This window comes from Hypomesus transpacificus, chromosome 2 (genome assembly GCF_021917145.1).
Source record: "Hypomesus transpacificus isolate Combined female chromosome 2, fHypTra1, whole genome shotgun sequence".
NCBI lineage: Eukaryota > Metazoa > Chordata > Actinopteri > Osmeriformes > Osmeridae > Hypomesus > Hypomesus transpacificus.
Window position 1 is genome coordinate 3,387,183 of NC_061061.1, and position 21,546 is coordinate 3,408,728.

The 21,546-nt window shown below is 42.9% G+C and overlaps 2 long non-coding RNA genes across 5 annotated transcripts; one reads left to right on the forward strand and one right to left on the reverse strand.

The window, feature by feature from the left end:
- Positions 1-4,612: 4,612 nt before the first annotated feature.
- LOC124479835 lies at positions 4,613-7,261 on the reverse strand. Of its 4 annotated transcripts, none has more exons than XR_006957476.1 (5): positions 6,865-7,261; positions 6,495-6,618; positions 6,203-6,349; positions 5,774-5,884; positions 4,613-5,648 (listed from the first exon to the last, which is right to left on the reverse strand). It is a non-coding gene; the product is annotated as an uncharacterized LOC124479835 (long non-coding RNA). The 4 variants fall into 4 exon arrangements; XR_006957475.1 differs by having other exon boundaries at positions 4,613-5,653; XR_006957474.1 differs by having other exon boundaries at positions 4,613-5,884.
- Positions 7,262-9,463: 2,202 nt separating this feature from the next.
- LOC124479855 lies at positions 9,464-11,059 on the forward strand. The gene is made up of 3 exons (XR_006957483.1): positions 9,464-9,929; positions 10,035-10,162; positions 10,465-11,059. It is a non-coding gene; the product is annotated as an uncharacterized LOC124479855 (long non-coding RNA).
- The last annotated feature ends 10,487 nt before the right edge of the window (positions 11,060-21,546 follow it).

A 21,546-nucleotide genomic window follows, 5' to 3' on the forward strand; every position in this document is an offset into this window, starting at 1 on the left:
CCAAAATTAACGCTAGGGGAAATAAAAGTTTATATAAATATATTTAAATTAGTACAGATTGTTACTGTTTTAATGATCTTTTGTTTAAAATATTTAAGTGCTGTGAATACTTTCTGGATGCAGTTTAGAAACAATGTCAGGACCTTTGGCCATGTGACACACTAACTGGAGTCAGGTGGCTGAGCGGTTAGGAAATCGGGCTCATAATCAAAAGGTTGCTGGTTCGATTCCTGGCTGTGAAAAATGACGTTGTGTCCATGGGCAAGGCACTTCACCCTACTTGCCTCGGGGAATGTCCCTGTACTTACTGTAAGTCGCTCTGGATAAACGTGTCTGCTTAATGACTAAATGTAAAATGTAACCCCCCGCAAATCCTTCCGCCAAAGCATCCTGTCCCAGCGCAAATATATTGTCATTAATTTGAGCACAAAATGCTGTTTTTTGGAGCTATGCAATACAAATATTTTAGACTCATCTCTCTAATAATGCCAGGAATTTCTGTGTGTGTATGTATGTATGTAGCCTATTTAAGTATCCTCTTATTAGAATCGTTTTTTAGGGCAGCGAGTTTCCCACGATTATCTCAAAAACTGGGCACTCTGCAAAGTTCATATTTTGCAGGTGTCATTTTTATAATCCAGTGGAGGACAGTGCAGCATTTCGACATTAAAAAAAACGTGACTGATAACATTATGTTTTCTATTTTTCCTGTCACCAGGTGTTGTGAAATAATGATCGAAATAATTCTAAGTACACTTTGTTTAGATAATCTTCAGGAACACAAGCAACCATTCAAACCATTTCTTATTTATTTGTTCTTGCAGCCCTTCAAAAATAACAAAAAGCATGTGTCCCTGTTTGCTCTGACAACTATGTACAAAAAAGCATGGGGGGAAGCATGTTGTTGGTTTTACGCATTTATAAAAATAACTTGTCACCACGCATGTGTGTCGTGTGTACAACAAAAGTAGAAAATACAAGTTTCCACCAGGAATGAATTTTATTCTTAGACCAGATACACTACGGGTAATAAAAGATTGCATTCGAAAAAACAGCCTCCATATCTCATTACCCGCTTACCTAGGCCACTTGAAGAGTTATGATAATGGAAGGCATCAGAATGGAGAGCTTGGATGTTTTTTTTTAATTGTTGACCATGTATTGAAGGTGTGCAAATACAAGTACCATGTATTTTAAACATCTCAGTCAATTGGTCTCAGCTGTTTTTGTCCTGGAGTCTATCCCCTATTAGGAAGTCAACAAGGCAGATGTCAAGCTTTTTGATTTTGTCATAAAATGTTATTTATGGAAAGACAGCCATGACTTTCAACGTGCATCTTCTCACTCACCATGCAAAGTTAGTTACTGTGGGGCCCACTGTGGGCACTCTCTTTCTTTTTGAAAGTGCAAATGGCAGCCTGTTCAAGTTGGTCCATGGAACCAAATGTGTTGCTGTTCAGATCATTAACAAGTTTCTGTTGCATTAAACCTTGGTGTGTTTCGCAACTTAACATGTGATCAGTGATCGTGTTTTAAACTTCTTATTCTGTCCTTAATGCGTGTGAGCCTACACAAATTTACAGATAATTAACAGATTTCCATTTGAATGATTTTATATTTTTAATTGTCATGGAAGGATTTATTTTGTAAAACTGAAATGATAGAAAAATACAGCAATTAATACCACATACAATAGCTGTACATACACTTCACCATCTTAAAAACAGCATCATAGTACTGCCATGATGCGGCAGGAAAGCTACAAAATAGCTACTGGGATCACGGTAACAAATCCACTGTCCAGGCAGAATATTAGGGTTGGGTTATGTTTATTTCCCGAGGAAGACAGAACAGTAGGGATGGGACGTATGGCACTGACGCATCGATGCTTGTGTCGCAAAACCAATACGCACAGTTTCGAAAAAGTGTTTTGGAGCTTGTATCAAATTTCGAAACCACGTGACAGATGATGTTCAATGCTTCAAACGTCACGAACTGGTTCGAAGTTTTGCCGCTCTTCTGAACCAGAGCCATGGAAGGAACGAAGCCACCGCTTCTTGTTAAAGACAAATCTCACATTGTCAGAGAAGCAGCACCAGGCATCGCTAGAGTTTCTTCCATCAGTCATTATTATTTAGCCAAATCCGTATAGTAATAATTATAAATCCGTGCATTTGTGTTGTGTTATTTTATTGAAATGAAACGTAACATGATAGGACTAGGTAGGTCTATACAGTGCCCAGAAAACAAATGTTGATGATTCGTCAACATTTTCAACAGTAATAATAATTTGTAAAAATAAAGTTCCCCCAGTTCACAATAGACCTACATATCACAAATGTTAAGAAAAAATCGGTGTTATCTAGTTTAATTGATATAAAGACCATATCGTATAAACTCCGTCCACCCGCAACAAAAAGTAATGATTTCTTCGGTGGTGTAGTTGGTTAAAGCATTGTACGATAACATATTGTTAATGCGAATCTGGAATCCTGAGTTCGCGCCCCAATGCAAGGACCCTCGTACGACGTTCTTTAACTTTTACTGTGAGAAAATGACATAATTCTAAAGGCCTACGGATGTATCACAACATTTTAATGTGTGAGAACTAATATCAGATCAAAATGAACACATGTAGCCTTAATTAAATATTGAATAACGTAGGGTAGTCTACCGTCGGAGACAACCACTACGCCTCATTCAGCCAGTTTAAGCGGCTGCTAGATGACGCTGTTCATTTTCAATGCGCCGATAGTTCGGCTCTTTGGGCCGGCACAATCCGGAAGAAACCACCAAAGCTTCACAAGGCATCGTTCGCCCATCCCTACAGAACAGTCCTTCTCCCAAGACCCGTGGCAAAATAAAACAAGTCATAAAAGAAAACCTCTTAGTAAGGGAACCAAATGTGGGGTGGATGGACAAAAAAAGAAAATAGTCCACACAACTTCCTCCACTCTAACAAATATATGTCCTGTCACTCCTCTTTCAGTCATCTCTCCCAACCAGAATCCTCTGGCATTCTATGGGTCTCAGCTAATTACCCAAACTTGCTTCAGGTGTGTATAATTGATCCTATCCACATTCTGATAGAAGACTGGAGCTCAGTAGGTCTGGGCTTTGCCTCCCCCTGCTGGGCACATAGCATTCCTCCAAGGTGACCCGGGACTATTTGTCACACTACCATTGATACTACTCATAGCTAGTTCAACATCGGCAGAATTCACAAGTAAATTAAAGCATTTTAATGTGACACATTACATGACTAACATATCAACTGTGATTTGAGCAGGAACTCTGAACTATGACCTGGCTGTGTCACAACAACCAAGGAAAACAACGGCAAGAACTAAAAAGATAATAATGAATTACCCAAAACTGACGATATTTGGTCAGACAATTTATGGTGAATGTATTTCTTCTGACAATATTTTAATCTGGTAGATTCTGGGCATGTTACAGATTTTCTGTTATCATTGATTTGTGCAACCAGTTTAATAATTTTGTTTTCGAATTTTCAGATATATTTTTGATTATTAACAACTGAAATAAGCATTTAAGCTATGCGACCCAGCCTGCCTGACTACCCTTGTAATTACCATTGTCAGTAGGAGCTATCTGATTAATTAGTATATAGGAAAAAATGAACATCAACTTGGCCAGGCTGGGAGACCATCTTAAACCAGTTAAATCCATCTTAAACCAGCACAGTGCCAACCAGCCTAGGCTAGTTTTAGCTGTTGTTTTTAGTGGGAAAACTGTCTTTTTCTTATCTGATGGCTAAATAAATGGCTCTTGGAATATTAGAAAGGCGGGTTGTGTTTGTTGTCATAAAATGCTATGTAGGATACTGTTCTGTAGCTGTATGACAATCAATAGTGAGTATAGCAGATATTTCAGCAAAGGTGCAGATGATTAAACTGTATCTTATGTCTGGGGTCAGATGGCTGAGTGGTTAGGGAGTCGGGCTATTGATAAGAAGGTTGTTGGTTTGATTCCTGGCTGTGCCAAATGACATTGTGTCATCCTACTTGCTTCGGGGAGAATGTCCCTGTACTTACTGTAAGTCGCTCTGGATAAGAGTGCCTGCTAACTGACTAAATGTCTGATGGGCTAATATAACTCAATTGCACTGTCTCTGATGCAAATGAAGCTCTACGGCTACAGTAGCAGATCATGTCATTGCCTTGTCCATCTGATCCAACTTTGGGTGTAATGTTTCAATTCACAAAAACACTAAATTGTCTCCTCTAGGCTATATATGAAGACAAACAGGAAACATCTACAGATGTTTTAATCCATAGTGCAGATCATTATCCTGTCTTAACCTATATCTTCATGCAACGTTTATATTTAAATTGACATAACCACTCAATGCGTCCACATTTATGTTAGGGACGGTTATGTAAGGCATAATGCACAACATGGTGTACAATATAATAAAATAATGGAGGCGTGAACTGTCCAACCATCCGTCCACCCAAACCATGGTTTAAAAATGTGTATGTTTCCAGCGTGGATTTTACGGGAAACCAGGTAAATAGGCAAACAGTCTTGTCTTATCAGAATTATAAATGACTTGACTACCCTAAAATATACAATTTATTTTGCGCTTTGGTTTACCCAACAAAGATTATACATTTAGCAGTCCTTCTTTGTGTCCCTCATAAACTTTTCCTCTCCCTATAGGACGCATCAGGAACAGCAGGGCCGTTTAACTGTCAGTGCTCCAGGGGTGCAGGCTCCCCATACAGGTCACTCAGCGCGGACCATCAGACCCACACCCCTTCAGACAGAGTTAGTCTGAGCTAGAGATGTTCACTGACATGCTAGACACAACATTTATTTTGACAGACTGTTACATCATGTTACAAAAACTCACACATCATCACACACATAGTTTCTTTTGTTCAGATATTAAAATTATATTCAGGGCTACACTCCAAAGGTTCGGGGCTGTAGCCCTGGCAAAAATGGATGTGTATGATAGAACAATAAATTCTCATTGTCATTATTAAACGACTCAAAATAGTCACAAATTGGAGATCTGGGTACAGTGCATAATGTGTTCAGTTGGCTTCAGTATATAACACTTTTTGGGGATGGTCATGTTATTGGGGAAGGGGGGGGGGAAGAGGAGGTTGGGGTGTGTTGTGCATTCCAAAGATGGGTGTAGATCACAAGACATGATGAACAGATTGAGTTCTGTAAAAAACACCCTAAAAATATGTCTAAGAAATATCCCCTAGACACCACATTATGTAAAAGGCACAAAATTAAGATGGCAAAGGGATGCGATCATGATGGGGAGGGGTGTTACAGGACAGAGGATGAGCAGATTGTGAGCACAGAGGAAAGCGGCAGAGAAAGATGGTTGGATGAGGTGAATCATCATTGGACTGTGCTTCTCAGTGGAAGAGGGTGACAGAGAGCAGGGGGGCCACCAGAAGCAGCAGGCTCGCGGCGAGGCTCTGTGCGTTGTTGCACAGGTTGCCGTCACAACAGTCCAGCTTGAAGCTTATGCCTGCCAGTTGAGCTGACATGGACCCTGCACATATACTCTTGCTGGCACATCCCTTCATGGAAACCTTCTGGCCTGAGACCTCAGCTACAAGCACAAGAACTGTTATTCCCTCGGTTTACCGTCACACCTATGCTGTGCACAGACAAAGACACATTTTCTGAACATCATTTGATATATAGAACAACAAGCACTGTCATGAGTGGAATTTGACATTTTTGGGAATAATAGAGAACCAATCATGTGAAACATTACTTATAGTGGAGATACAGCTATTCTCGTCCCCCAGGCAGTTTAGAGTGGTGAGGCAATCCTGGCCGTTGCATGTGAAGCACTATTTCCCATTTGGGGTACTACTGCTGGATTCTGTGGAGCAGAAAAAAAGAAGCACTGAAGTTACCATAGGCTATAGACATGGTATGACCAGTGAAAGTTTTCGTATTGCACGAATACATGACAATCTTTTTCTCCTTTACCTTAATTTGTTAATAGAATGTCAGATTCCAATTTAGATTAAGACGGTTTATCAGGTGGTGCAATATAACAATCATAATAACATTGGTTTACACGATAATAATGATAACATATATAATACAAATACTATGAGTATTTATAATAATTTTTTTTTTTTTATAGGCTACATCACATAGTTTTAACGTTTGGTTTGAACACGTAAAGACTAACCTGGGACAGTCTGAGAGTTGCAGAGGTCCGTTGTGCAGCACTTGCTATTTAGCAATTTCCTTGAGATTCCGAAGTTAACTGACCGTGTCAGACACTCAGCAGGTGCAGCACAGCTCTTCAGTGTCATATCTGCGATTGTTGCCCCTTCTTTACAGTCATGGAGAACAATTACAGTGATTCAAAAGGATTTAATTATATAATTCCTGATAACAATTCGGCCAATAACCCGTATCGTGTTAAAGCCAATATAGGCTACATCATAATAAAATGTAATGGGTTTCAAATATCTGACCCGCTTCAGATCGTGACCCTCATTGCTGCACATTGAGTGGAACTGGGACATGTCTTCACGCTCTGGGTGTCCACGCATGATCCCGATGCCTCGTGTATGCAATCATAACAGTTGAGTGTGAAGGCTACAATATGGGTGTATCAGAACAGGTTATTTCGATGATAAGAAACTGCAAATGAATTGACAATAGATCTGTTATAATGACAACAGAAGGCTTGCATCAATGATTCTAGTTGGATTAGGCTGCTTTTATTTGGAAATCACATAACCAAAACTTTAGGCTATTAATCTGCAGCATAGGCAGCCTGATATATTTCAGCCGAAACTATGCAACCAGCCTAGGATAGGCTATAGTGTATTTGAGACTTACCTGTGGAAAACAGCGCACATCCAACGAAAAGTATGACAAAATGCATTGTGATGAAAATTGGTTAATCTATGAAAGTCTGACTGATCCAGTTCAACTCAACGGGGCGCTTTTAAAGGTGTTTTCTGGGAGGGGTTTATTGCGGGGAAAAATAAACTTGACTCATTTCTGTGAAATGGATAGCCTACCTATTGTCACGGCCACAGCCTTGGCCCCGATTTTGGTTTTGCCCTGCTCTAGTGTTTCCGTGTCTGTTATTGTCTTCATCTGTGTCTCGTTCAGTGGTTTCAGTTCTCATTTGTCTTATCATATCCACCTATATATTGTTTGGTTCTGCGTATTTAGGTTCCTGTTGTGTCCAGTCTTTGTCTTGTCCCTCTGTTGCTGTGAGTACCTTGTCTGTTTTCCCGCTCTGATTAATAAACCTTTTTTTCAAATTGATGTGCAGTATGATTTGGTTTAATTTCTTCAGGTCGTGTATCAACATCGGCGTATTTTAAGTTTTGATTAGATTATGATCACCTGCGAAAACGTTGCTTAATGTTATGTCGCAGACTGAATTAAAGAAATATTAAATTTTCACCTTTGAAACCCATGTCTTACTTTGTCCCTGCCGAAGATACGTGATTTTACCATGAAGGCTTCAGGAAGTAAGGATAACACTAGAATTAGTTGGGCATGATGTGGACCATATTGTTTTTGTATGTATGCATCTGGCTCTTGGTAAGATTCTCATTTCCCAGTGTGGCCTTTGGTGAAATTGAGTTTGACACCCCTGTACTATGGCCAGGATTCATCTCTTCTCTCTAATAATGCAAGGAATCTGTTTGAGTGTCCGCATTAAGTCCCCACAATTATCTGGAGAACCGGGCACTCTGCAAAGTTCAACATTTCACAGGTGTCCTCTTTATAATCCAACGGAGTGCAGTGCAGTGATTTACATTGTTTGGATCAGCATTCCGATTTTTTTTTTTTAAACTATCCCAGTCTTTCATGTGCCTCCACGGAGAACTCCTGAGAACTCATCCCCGCCCCTGCACTCTGATTGGTCCTCTGGTCATCCCTCGCACCATACACGTCACTAGCGGGTGCACTAGGTTGTATAGGAAGCTGTGTGATAACTTCAGTAATTATATTTTGTTAATGAACCAATGCAGTCAGCTTTTGCAACCACCATGGCCTGCTTAGCGCTGACTGCTGGTGTAACGGTGTGAAAACCGTGAAAATCACTTCTAAGGTAAATAGTAGGCCACCCGTGTCAACTAATAGCTAGCTTTTCTTTGGCGCAGCTGTTAGTGGTCGCGCTTGGCAAGTCAGAGGTTGTGCGTTCGAGCCCAGCGAATCAGTAGCGGTTAGAACCGAAACTGTACTGTCCTGTAGCTAGTGGTCCAGGTCAGTGTAGCTAGTGGTCCAGGCCAGTGGTCCAGGCCAGTGGTCCAGGCCAGTGGTCCAGGCCAGTGGTCCAGGCCAGTGGTCCAGGCCAGTGGTCCAGGACAGTGGTCCAGGACAGCGGTACGTGACAGCGCCTCCACTGGTACATGACAGTTACTGTTCTGTTGATAGTGGTACGCAACTGTCTCGTAACAGTTGCATTGGTTGTCTTGCAGCATTTTTGTTGACTGTCGCATAACATTTTATAATGGGAGAACAGGCTATAAACTTTTATTTTCAAAATAAAAGTTAAACTGTCTCTAAACCATGCTTGACGTGTCGTTACAAGCTTACCATACAAAGTAGTCAATTTTTACATTGTGTGTGATGTAAAGCAGACTGTTACGTATTGACTTAGTAAAAACGTATTTTACTCAGAGTAACTGAATTTAGACGTCTATTTATTGTATATTACACATAAATCTGTTTATGTAAATATAAAAAAGTAGGCTACAATTGTTTCAGTATCCACTTAACAAAACACACAGGATTCAGGAAGATTTGTCTTATGTCTTATGAACTGTTTTGTTTAAAAAGTTAAAGCCTATGGCTATAATGTTAAAGAAGGCTATTTTAACTGTCTCGCAACACTCACATAGCGTATCCTGTTGTCTTGTGACAGTGTGTCTCTAAGTTAATTGGTTTAAACCAGAGCTGGTTTCAACCAGAGTTGGCCCTTACAGTTCTACAAGATTTTATTTTAGTGTTGGTGCAATCAATGGCGGGTAAGGCGACATATTCTGATTTCAGATTTTAACAATCAATTTGGTTTTGAAATAAGGTCAAAAGTCAGGCAAATTAGATAGGCTATTTGACTGTATGATATCGTTTTAACACAAATGGTATATTTGTCCATAGAAGTGTGGCGATTTGTAAGAGCACAAATCCCCGCTGTCCTGTTACCGTTGTCTCTGCAGACTGCCACTGCTGCGCGACACTCACATGCTATTAAGCCTATTTCATAAAATATATTTTTAGCACAAACTGTATATTAGTCTATTGTAGGCTATAGGCCTATGTATTTGGGTTCGGGTTAGAAGCGTCGATTACCGGTCGTATGTTTACATTTAAGAGTGAAAAATATTTGCACTCGACAAAATTTCAGGAGCCAGCTTTCTTGACTTTTCATAGATATGTGTTTTATCATCCAGTATTTTTAATTTTCAAAATCACACTGGGAAAAGCAGTAGGCAACATGAGTGTATGGCGGCTGACCTGAATGTCTTTGTTTTCCAGAAGCTGGGGACAGAGGGGTAGGAAATGTATTTACTGAGCATATGCCTGCATGAGGGAGTATGGGTTGGTTGTAGGTGTTATGATTTTCTTATATTTATTCCACCTGCAGTTCACTCTATTCAGAGGTAAAGACTCTCCTCTGGCTACAGTGTGAAGACTGCAAAGGATGGCTGCACACAGATTGTGCTGTTGTCGCAGAGCAATCCATCAGAGATCCCTACTGGTGTGGTTGCAAGAGACCTTTGCCTTTGATTGATGGGTATGTGGCTGGTTTGGTATACTTTCCTACTTTCACATTACAAATTAAATGGATGTCAATTACTTGTTTTTTTCATTGTAGGACACTAAGAGTTCTGCAGCAGGATGGAGTGCAGGGTCTCATTGGTGATGATGAGCTCCAGGTAAATCTGGTTCACTAAACAATAGTAATCAACAATAATAATAATAAACACACATTATTGTATTGGCTTGTGTGTCTTATGGTCTGCAAAAATATGTCCTCACAGAAACACATCAAGCACTGGTGTCTGATGAAATTAAGTCGAGCCGGATGTATCTTTGGAGAAATCCCGGAACCTCATTGAAACTGAAGCAGCTTTTAAGACCAAAGCGTTTCCTTTTCAATGAAGAAAATGTAAGTTTAATGCATTTGGTTATTAACAAAATATTCCACAAGTGCCTTGGATTAATTTATTAGTCATTGGATTCTGCTATGATCATTACATATCTTTGAACAAAAATATATACTGCATGTGTTTGCCAAAGTAGCCTATGTGGTCAAATAATGTACATGTCAAGAAGACAATTAATGATCCGGACATTACATTATAATCTTCACATATTAATATGAAAACTCATTGTGTGCTTTAGCAAGAAACATGCATTTTTATAATAGACTATTTCTCTCTTTTCTTAACATTTTGTATCCATCCCCAGAGTATCAAACTACTTGACAGAATAAAGGGTACTTTGGAGTTGGATGGTGACCTGGACACACTTGATTTTCTGTTTGATGTGATGATGCTTGAAGTAAGGAAATATCAAGTCAATTCATTTCACACCTTTTATGTAATGTATATGTCTAAATTGGCCCTGGTCAAAATAATTGTAATAATATATTCTGTTACCGTTGTTTTTGATGAGCATTTCAATTGTTGATGTCTTTGTTAAGGTCACCATCCACATCATCAGAAAGAACGACAGCGTTTGCCGGTACATGGCTGAGATGTGCCTTGCCTCAGGAACTGTGTTTGAGTGAATATATAGTGTACTACAGTGTTTTGTACATGTACAAAAAGTGTTTTGAATTGTATTATTTATGTTTTCAAATACATCTATTTTTATCGAAAATATTAATGGTATGTGTTGATTTTTATTTTATTGAGAGAAATGCTTGTAAACAAAGAAAACGAATGTAACCTGGCTGTGTTGACTGACAGGGAACTGCAATTTAACAGTGTATTGGAAAATGAAAATACTCAAACCTTGTTATTATAAACACATTCATATTTCATTTTGTCTTTAAAATAATAAAGAAAACAATTCTTCATTATTTCCATATGAAGAACAATGTCAATAAATGACACCCCTTGACTGCAAAATGTAGGTAACCTATAGCCTGTGTTGACTTTAATCATTAAAATTAATGATATACACGCCGTCACTAGGAGGCGCTGATAACAATAATGCAATAATAACGTCTCCGGCGGTGGCTCATGTGCATTCAGTTACTCTGAGTAAAATACGTTTTTACTCATTTCATTCATTTTCATTTTTCATTTAGCAGACGCTTTTGTCCAAAGCGACTTCCAAGAGAGAGCTTCACAAAGTGCATAGGTCACTGATAATAACAACAAGATAGCCCCACAGCATTGCGGGTAGTCAAAAACAAGAAGTACATATTGTGGACAACCAAAAAATAGTGCTAAAGGGAAGAAACCATAAGAGCATGTAGTTAAACAAGTTAAAATTACACAACATTGATCTCTAAGTGCAGGTGTACCTGTAGGAAAGCAATAAAAATAGGATTAACTAAAAAAAAAGAAGAATACAACAGTTTAAATCAGCTACCACTAACCAACAAGAGCAACAGTCTAAGCAAGAGTCATTGTGAACCTTGAGGAAACTAGCGTTGGATTCAGCAAACCATTCCTAAGTACCATTGTACTCCCGGAACAAGTGCGTCTTGAGCCTTCTCTTGAAGGTGGAGAGACAGTCCGTGTCTCTGATGGAGGTGGGGAGTTGATTCCACCACTGGGGTGCCAGGCAGGAGAAGAGCTTGTGCTGGGACCGGGCGGTCTTGAGAGGTGGGACCATCAGGCGGTTGTCTGAAGAAGACCGTAGGTGGCGGGTGGGGGTGTAAGGCTGCAGGAGAGACTTGATGTAGTCGGGCGCAGTTCCATTCACTGCTCGGAAGGTCAGTACCAGGGTCTTGAATCTGATGCGGGCCGTTATGGGTAGCCAGTGGAGGGAGATGAGGAGCGGGGTAACGTGGGAGCGTCTGGGTAGATTGTAGACCAGACGGGCCGCTGCGTTCTGAATTCTCTGAAGAGGGCGGGTTGCGCATGATGGGAGACCGGCGAGCAGCGAGTTGCAGTAGTCCAACTTGGAGAGGACAAGTGCTTGGACAAGCAGCTGGGTGGAGTGCTCAGACAGGTATCTCCTGATCTTCCGGATGTTGTAGAGGGTGAATCTACACGACCGGGAGACCGCAGCAATGTGGGCCGTGAGGGAGAGCTCGTTGTCCATGGTCACCCCAAGGTTCCTGGCAGAGGATGAGGGGGTCACCGTCGCAGATCCCAGGGTGATTGAGAAGTCATGGGAGATGGAGGGTTTGGCCGGGATGATGAGAAGTTCTGTTTTGGCAAGGTTCAGCTGGAGATGGTGCTCAGTCATCCAGGCGGAGATGTCTGCGAGGCAGGCCTCAATCCTAGCTGAGATCCCCGGATCGGTCGGAGGGAATGACAGGTACAGCTGCGTGTCGTCAGCGTAGCAGTGGTAGGAGAAGCCATGGGAGGTGATGATTGGTCCAAGTGAGGTGGTGTACAGAGAGAAGAGGAGGGGACCAAGGACGGAGCCCTGTGGGACACCAGTGGAGAGCTGGCGTGGGCCTGACAGTTTGCCTCCCCAGGAGACCTGGTAGGATCTTCCCGACAGGTAGGATGAGATCCACTGGAGTGCAGTGCCAGTGATGCCCATCTCAGAAAGTCTGGAGAGCAGGATCTGGTGGTTAACCGTATCAAACGCCGCAGAAAGGTCCAGCAGAATGATGACGGATGACCTGGAAGCCGCTCTGGCAGACTGGAGGGCAGTGGTGACTGAAAGGAGGGCAGTCTCTGTGGAGTGGCCGGTCTTGAAGCCCGATTGGTTGGGGTCGAGCAGTTTGTTCTGAGAAAGGAAGTTAGACAGTTGGTTAGATACAGCACGTTCAATTGTTTTAGAAAAGAAGGGCAACAATGATACCGGTCTGTAGTTCTGGAGGACGGCAGGGTTAAGGGAGGGTTTTTTGAGTAAAGGGGTAACTCTGGCCTGTTTGAAGGCAGAGGGGAAGGTGCCAGAGGTAAGAGAGGAGTTTAGAACATGGAGCAGAAAAGTTATGATAGAGGGGGAGATGGTTTGAAAGAGAGGGGAGGGGACAGGATCAAGGGGACAGGAGGTGGGGCGATGAGAGAGAATGAGGTCAGAGAGCTCTGCCTCGGACAGGGGAGAGAAGGAGTTTAGACATTTAGTTGGGTCAGAAATGGAGGGTGAGGGGGTAGGAAGGGTGGGTTTAGGGAACCGACTGCTAATGTCGGCGACTTTTTTCTCAAAGAAAGAGGAGAAGTCGTCTGCTGTCAGGGTGGAGGGAGGGGGTGGGGGAGGTGGGTTAAGAAGGGTGGAGAAGGTAGAAAAAAGTTTGTGGGGGTTTGAAGCGGAGTTAATTTTGTTAAGAAAGTAGAGGGTTTTGGCACCAGATATGTGAGAAGAGAAGGATTTGAGGAGGGAGTGATACTTATCAAGGTCCAGACCGTCTTTGGACTTGCGCCATCTCCTCTCAGCTGCTCGAAGGGTGGACCGTTCTTCACGAATAACATCCGTAAGCCACGGGCAGGGGGGAGAAGATCGTGCAGGCCTGGTAGACAGGGGACAGAGAGAGTCAAGTGCTGCAGTTAAAGTGGTTAGCAAGGTGTCGGTGGCAGTGTTAGTGGGGTGGGACGAGAACCCGTCAATAGGAGGGAGGGAGGATGTTACAATAGAGGAGAAGTGGGAGGGGGATAGCGAGCGGAGGTTGCGCCGGAAAGTTACAAGGGGAGGGGAGGTAGGAGGGGTTGGAGGGAGAGAGACAGTGAATTGGATAAAGTAGTGATCAGAGATGTGCAGTGGGGTTACAGAGGTTAAGTCGGTGATACAGTTGCGTGTCAGGACGAGGTCTAGCTGTTTGCCTGCCTTGTGGGTCGCCGGTGTGCTCAGCAGCGTCAGGTCGAAGGAGGTCAGGAGAGACAAGAAGTCGACAGCCTGCGTTCCTTGGAGGTGGATGTTGAAGTCCCCAAGGACTATCAGGGGGGTTCCATCATCCGGAAGGACGCTGAGGAGCATGTCCAGCTCCTCCACAAAGTCGGCAAGCGGTCCTGGTGGGCGATAAAGAACAATTAAGCATGCTTTAATAGGATTAGTTAGCATCACATAATGGTGTTCAAATGATTTGGCAGTAACAGAGAGTGGTGTGGATGTGTATTTAATATGAGGGGATAGAAGCAACCCTGTCCCACCACCCCGCCCGGTTGAGCGGGGTGAGTGAGTGAAGGAGTGTTTGACGGAGAGAGCAGCTGGAGTTGCAGTGTTCTCTGGGCGGATCCATGTCTCAGTCAGCGCAAGGGCATGAAGAGAAGCATGGGATGCAAATGCCGGGATGAAGTCTGCCTTGTTCACAGCAGACTGGCAGTTCCAGAGCCCTAAGGAAAGAGACAGGGCAGGTGGAGAAGAACTGGATATGTAGTGAAGGTTAGAAGTTGACCGAATATACTTTGTGACATATCTACGTCTACGGGTAGTGTAATGAACAGGAATGCTAAGGAAACACATGCTAGCTATGAATAAATTCTAGGTAGAATATAATCTAAATATGAATATAAATAGGTTGATGCTTATCAGAAGAGGTGATCCGCCTCGTCGGCCTTCCTCGGTGGACTCCGCAGGTAGACTCCTTGTCTTTGATCGACTGAGTCTTCGTGCGACGAGGCTGCCTCTGTAATGCTAACCGCCTTAAATATGCTAATGCGCAGATACAACGCCCCCAATTACTGCCAAACAAAAGAATATCCTGAGTACCCCTAAGTTACTAAGTCAATACGTAACAGTCTGCTTTACATTACACACAATGTAAAAATTGACTACTTTGTATGGTAAGCTTGTAGCGACACGTCAAGCATGGTTTAGAGACAGTTTAACTTATATTTTGAAAATAAAAGTTTATAGCCTGTTCTCCCATTCCAAAATGTTATGTGACAGTCAACAAAAATGCTGCAAGACAACCAATACAACTGTTACGAGACAGTTGCGTACCACTATCAACAGAACAGTAACTGTCATGTACCAGTGGAGGCGCTGTCACGTACCACTGTCCTGTGCCAGCGGAGGCGCTGTCCTGGACCACTAGCTACTGTCATGTACCAGTGGAGGCGCTGTCCTGGACCACTAGCTACTGTCCTGTGCAAGCGGAGGCGCTGTCCTGGACCACTAGCTACTGTCATGTACCAGTGGAGGCGCTGTCCTGGACCACTAGCTACTGTCCTGTGCCAGCGGAGGCGCTGTCCTGGACCACTAGCTACTGTCACGTACCAGTGGAGGCGCTGTCCTGGAACACTAGCTACTGTCCTGTGCCAGCGGAGGCACTGTCCTGGACCACTGGAGGCGCTGTCCTGGACCACTAGCTACTGTCCTGTGCCAGCGGAGGCACTGTCCTGGACCACTGGAGGCGCTGTCCTGGACCACTGGAGGCGCTGTCCTGGACCACTAGCTACACTGCCCTGGACCACTAGCTACACTGGTCTGGACCACTAGCTACACTGTTCTGGACCACTAGATACACTGCCCTGGACCACTAGCTACACTGTCCTGGACCACTAGCTACAGGACAGTACAGTTTCGGTTCTAACCGCCTCTCCAGCGAATGGCGAGAGATACTTTAAGATGGAGCATGACCACGTCTGTTACATACCGTCACATTAGTGCCGTGACCCGGATTATTGAGGTTAACCGCCGGAGTGAGTTTCAGAGGGGTGAATGTAACAGTGAGAAAACCGTGAAACTCACCCCTAGGTATGTAGCAGGCTACCCGCGTCAACAAATAGCTAGCTTTTCTTTAGCGTTGCTGGTAGGATTCGCACTTGGCAAGTCAGAGGTCATGCATTCGAGCCCAGCGAGTGGCAAACGACACCTTGACGGAGTGTGGCTACGTTTGTACCATACCGTCACACTGGCATAACATTGAATCTCTGCTTTCAAAGGAGTTTCTTTATGGATGAAATGCTGGCTAGCTAACAGAATGGCAATATAAAGTGGATATACTTTAAGTATAGATCAGTGAATTTTATAACATAAATTAGTACAGTGCAGTGGTCTGATTAAGATTGCGCTGCTGATGGCAGCCTCGGCCGGTTGGTGCCCTCCGTTTTGTCTTGTCTGTTAATTCAGTGTTCTGCCAGGATTTCCTGAGTTCTTTAACAAGAGAAGATCTGCAAAGAGTGGGACAAAATACCTCCTAAGATGTGTGGTGGCCTGGTGGCCAACTACAAGAAACGTATGACCTCTGTGATTGCCACCAGAGGGGTCAAATACTTCTTTCACTCATTAAAATGCAAATCTATTTATAACAATTTTGAAATGTGTTTTGCTGGATTTTTGTTTTCTGTTGAAAAAAACTACCATTAAAATTATAGACAGATCATTTCTGTCAGTGGGTAAATGTACAAAATCAGCGGTGGATCACAGAATGTTCCCCTCACTGTGTATGTCGCTATACTTTTGTGACTGAATACATCCAACAGCAGGTTGTCCAAATGAAGGCCAGAGGGATGACCCCTTCAGCATTGCAACATCAGCTGGTTGTTCCAAATCTGATTCTACAATAATTCAGCTTTACAAAAGACACTCATTCAAGTCCCCCCAAAAGCTTGACCGTTAACATAAGACCCAATGCACAAGAGCACAGGATAATGTGGAATCTATTCAGCAATGCAACTGGAATTGCATGCCAGTTCAGTGCTGAACAGGGTAATGCTGGAGCCCCCCCAAAAGTTTTATTAGCCCCCCCAATTAATTTAAATATAAAATACTACTTTTTTAATATTTTAAATCTAAATTTGTTAATTTCTCTTCCTACAACCCACTAGAGTACACTATTTAAAAGGATATTTTCAAAAATGTCTTCTGGGGGAACATGCCCCCAGACCCGTCTAGTTTTGCTGGCTCACAGGAAACATTTTAGGTTTTATCTAGGGGTTTAGCCCCCCCAAAAGTGGGAACCTAGATTCGCCCCAGGAGTGACCTCACCTGCTAGGAAGTACGTCGGAGCCACCCCGATTGCGAAATCCTAATATGTGGGGGGAACCCCGATGACAAACCCGCGCACGCTCTGGTGATTATCATGTGAAACAAAACAATATCCAATCAGAAAGCAAGCTGAGAGAAGACGGAAGCATAACAAATGGAGTCACGGTGCAGCACAAAGTTAAATGGACAGAACTCCTCAGCATGGACAGCCTCGGTGGTCTGGATGCTGGGCGGCTCAAGCTTGGTTGACTGGGCACTTGGTGGCACTAACTCGGGGCGAGGCTGGGACAGGGCGGGACTGGGGCTGGGCACAGGCGGGAGGTGGCCGAGACTCCCCGGCAGGAACAGCCTCTGTCAACTGGGCGGCTCAACCTTGGTTGACTGGGCGCTGGGCAGCACAACCTTGGGACGAGGCATGGACACAGGGCAGAAACGTGGCTGGAGTCTGGGTTCGGGCTGGGTCTGGAGCCGGTTCTTGGGGTGGGACTTCCGCCAGTGAGCAGTCCGGGGTCCCCCACAGGCCAGACAGGTGCCCTCGAAAGGTTGGGGTAACTATCCGCAGGATCCAATGATGGTCTTGTCCTTCTGTTACGGTTTGTGGTGGGGTAGGACCCAAAGAGTTTGCCAGGAAAATGGTCAAACAAGAGTTTATTCTTGATAATAAGGAAAGACAGGGTACTCGCAGTAACAAGATTAAGGACAAGACAAAGACTGGACACAAAACAGGAACTTAAATATGTAACATGTTACTTTTCATAAGACTGACAATGTGAATCTGACAACACAGAAAGTCTGCATTGTAGTATTTGAAGTGCTGTGGCTGTTTCATTACTCACCTACAGCACTTCAAATACTACAATGGCCATGGGTGTGGCCACGTGGGGGTCAGTGGCCCCCCCTGGCCAGAGAATGGCCACCCTGCCGGCCTCCCCAACCTCACGGCAAAATTAAATAAGATAAAAATACAAAAACCCTCCTGAACAGAAACGGCTAAAAACTTGATCAAGTCGTCTTATATTGTCATTTGTCACGCTACAATATAGACTTATATGTTAGTAGACACAGCTAGTTTTGTCTTCCAAGATGGTGTCCCCATTCATTTCTATGAAAAGTGCTTAGTGGAAAAGTTCTCATTCAGCTCAGGTAGGCTAAATCAGCCATTTCCTAATGTTCCCTTTTGTGCTCGTCCCCTGTTCGTATCCGCAAGCACGTTTCCAGGCAACTTTTCTTGACATAAGCAAATAATTGGGGTGCTAGTTCACCCATTTGGGATAGGTTTCAAATTGAGCAAAAATCCATTTAGAAAAAATGATTCAATGAAAAAGCTAGTAGTGTGAGCCAGATTTGAGAATGCAATACCACCTACATCCACCTGGGCCATTACCTCGCGGCAGCCCCCATCAACAGCGCAAGACACAAACCAACGTGTCTGCATTCTTACAGCGCTGTAGCAGCTAACCACTGGATACCACTGTAACTAACAGGTGAGTAAGTTGGTGATACTTGAACAAATCATTGAAACGATAAGATCATAAAGTTATCTTCACACTCAATTTAATGTGTAAGAATGTGTCGACATTGAGGATTTGTGAGTCGAGTTTGGCTGCTGCTGTTATTTTGGCAAACTTGCAAGATCATCTCTAGCTAGCGAGCGAGCGCTAGCTAGTTATCTTAAATCCATTGGGTGTCATTAGTCATAAATAACACACTGTCGCTAGTTTGCACTTGACATTGAAATAAAAGCATGGGGTGTTGAGCATAAAGGGCAGCGTATTTAAACTTAGATGAGTTTGTTGATCGATTTGCTAGAAATCATCACAACCGGAGAATACAGCTGCTGTAAACGGTCAAGTAACCAGCATCCGTTATACAGTTCTGGACCATAAACAACCTCAACAATAAAGAGGATGAGCTAGTGATTTTGTTCATTTTACATCTTTAGTTTTTCTAAACTCTAGGAAAAACTAAAGATGTAAGATGAACAACAGACAGACACTCATATGTTCTCAAGAATAACAAAAAGGCCTAAGCTAACAAACAATGTGCTACCCCAAATAAAAGACTGGCCAGAGCTGGCCCCCCCAGAAATAATGTCCTGGCTACGCCCCTGACAATGGCGCAACGATGCCACCCACGCCGAAGCGGGAGAGGCTTGGTTGCAGATAAGCAAGTTGAAAGCGCAGAAAGCGGCCCGACAATCAGGCATATAACTTACCACCGGGTCGACCCACGGATTATTATTATAAGGCTAAAACTCTACGGTGTGAAGAATTAACCTGGCGTGTGCCTGCATGCAACCAATATCTAGGGATGGGACGTATGGCACTGACGCATCGATGCTTGTGTCGCAAAACCAATACGCACAGTTTCGAAAAAGTGTTTTGGAGCTTGTAGCAAATTACGAAACCACGTGACAGATGACGTTCAATGCTTCAAACGTCACGAACTGGTTCGAAGTTTTGCCGCTCTTCTGAACCAGAGCCATGGAAGGAACGAAGCCACCGCTTCTTGTTAAAGACAAATCTCACATTGTCAGAGAAGCAGCACCAGGCATTGCTAGAGTTTCTTCCAGCAGTCATTATTATTCGGTGGTGTAGTTGGTTAAAGCATTGTACGACAACATATTGTTAATGCGAATCTGGAACCCTTCGTAGGATGTGCTTTAACTTTTACTGTGAGAAAATGACATAATTCTAAAGGCCTACGGATGTATCACAACATTTTAATGTGTGAGAACTAATATCAGATCAAAATGAACACATGTAGCCTTAATTAAATATTGAATAACGTAGGTTAGTCTACCGTCGGAGACAACCACTACGCCTCATTCAGCCAGTTTAAGCGGCTGCTAGATGACGCTGTTCATTTTCAATGCGCCGATAGTTCGGCTCCTTGGGCCGGCACAATCCGGAAGAAACCACCAAAGCTTCACAAGGCATCGTTCGCCCATCCCTACCAATATCTAGCTCGCCATAACCAAAATCCCAGATGTTAATGTAGGCAACAGCTCACCTGCAGATGGAAAAACCCCAATTAATATAAATCTGAAACACCTGCTCCGTTCAGGGACAGTATTCCGCTTGAGGGCGGGTTTTAGCCCTTTACAAATACACAGAACGAAACAAGACACAGGTGGGCAGGAAAACACTAACGAGAACTGAAACCACTCAACAAGACACAGGTGAAGACAATGACACAGGGAAACACTAGGACAGAGCAAAACCAAATTAACAAGAGGGCACGGCTGTGGCCGTGACAAGTTGGCTCTCATACACATGGCAGGGTGAATTCTAGTGTTTTCCAATGCAGCCAGAATGATGGGGATTTTCTGCAGGTGTGGTCCTGGAGCCTCCACTACCATCATTCAGTGATTAACAGATAATACCATTTTGTAAAACAATATGAGTGTACCGCAAATGCATAATAAAAACATGTTTTGTCACCCCGTTTTATTGAGACATATTCTCGGTCGTGACTGGACAGGACTCGAGACCTCTAGGTTTTGTCCTGGGGATCCATCCCTGTCCCAACGTCGCCTTATTCTCCTTCCTTGTCCTGAACTAGTATGATTGAAACCATGTACTGTATTTCATTTGCTGAATACTTTCATTTGTCTCCACAAATGTATTTGCTGTGTTTACATATAGCCTACTATACATTAGGCATATTCAATTAGAAATATGTTCTGAATTTCTGCGCAAAATGCAACCTTTACGTAGACAATGTACAGTACATATTCCTCAGTGTGTAGCAGTAGTCTTGTGTGTTGGTTTGGTCAACATATTCATGTACTTTACGTACTCTACTGTAAAAATGTCTCAGACAAAATCAGGCAGATTATATCATTAGAAAAGCATAGTTACTGTAAAGGTGTTTAGAATTGAGCACTACAGTGTGTAACTGGTTTAAACAGAATCATATTTGATGAACCATGTGTGTGGCATACGGTGATAGAATTAGGTTTTTAATAAATGATTGTATAGTTTAAATAAAGTGTTTCATTTTGAAATGTGTGGCATTTTACAAGGCATTGTCATGAAAAAGCAATTACCTAAGTGAGTCTTAAATTTCTGTGTCTAATGTAGAAAAGTATGTTTAGTGATTTGCAACACTGTGTGTTGTATTTTGCAAATAATGTGAGCATGAGAATGTACTTGTAGTTGTGCAGATATGGGCTGCTGTTTTGCTCCTTGAGTGTCAGATCTCACAGACTGTGTTATTTGACATTTTTGTAGCGAAGCAATCGGAAAACAACTGTTAACAGTAAGTGAGCTTACTCATAAAAATGGATAGAGGGAGACCTCCAGTGGCGAAATTAAGTTTCTAGTGAACAAAACAAAACACTGAAATGTATTTTGAAGTACACAACACAATCTTGGGAAAACACGTCCCAATTAAAGTTACAACATAATCACTCCCCACAAACCTTAGCCTTTATTTCCACAACAGGACAGTGTGGACTATGTAAAACATGAAAAATGTTCTCTC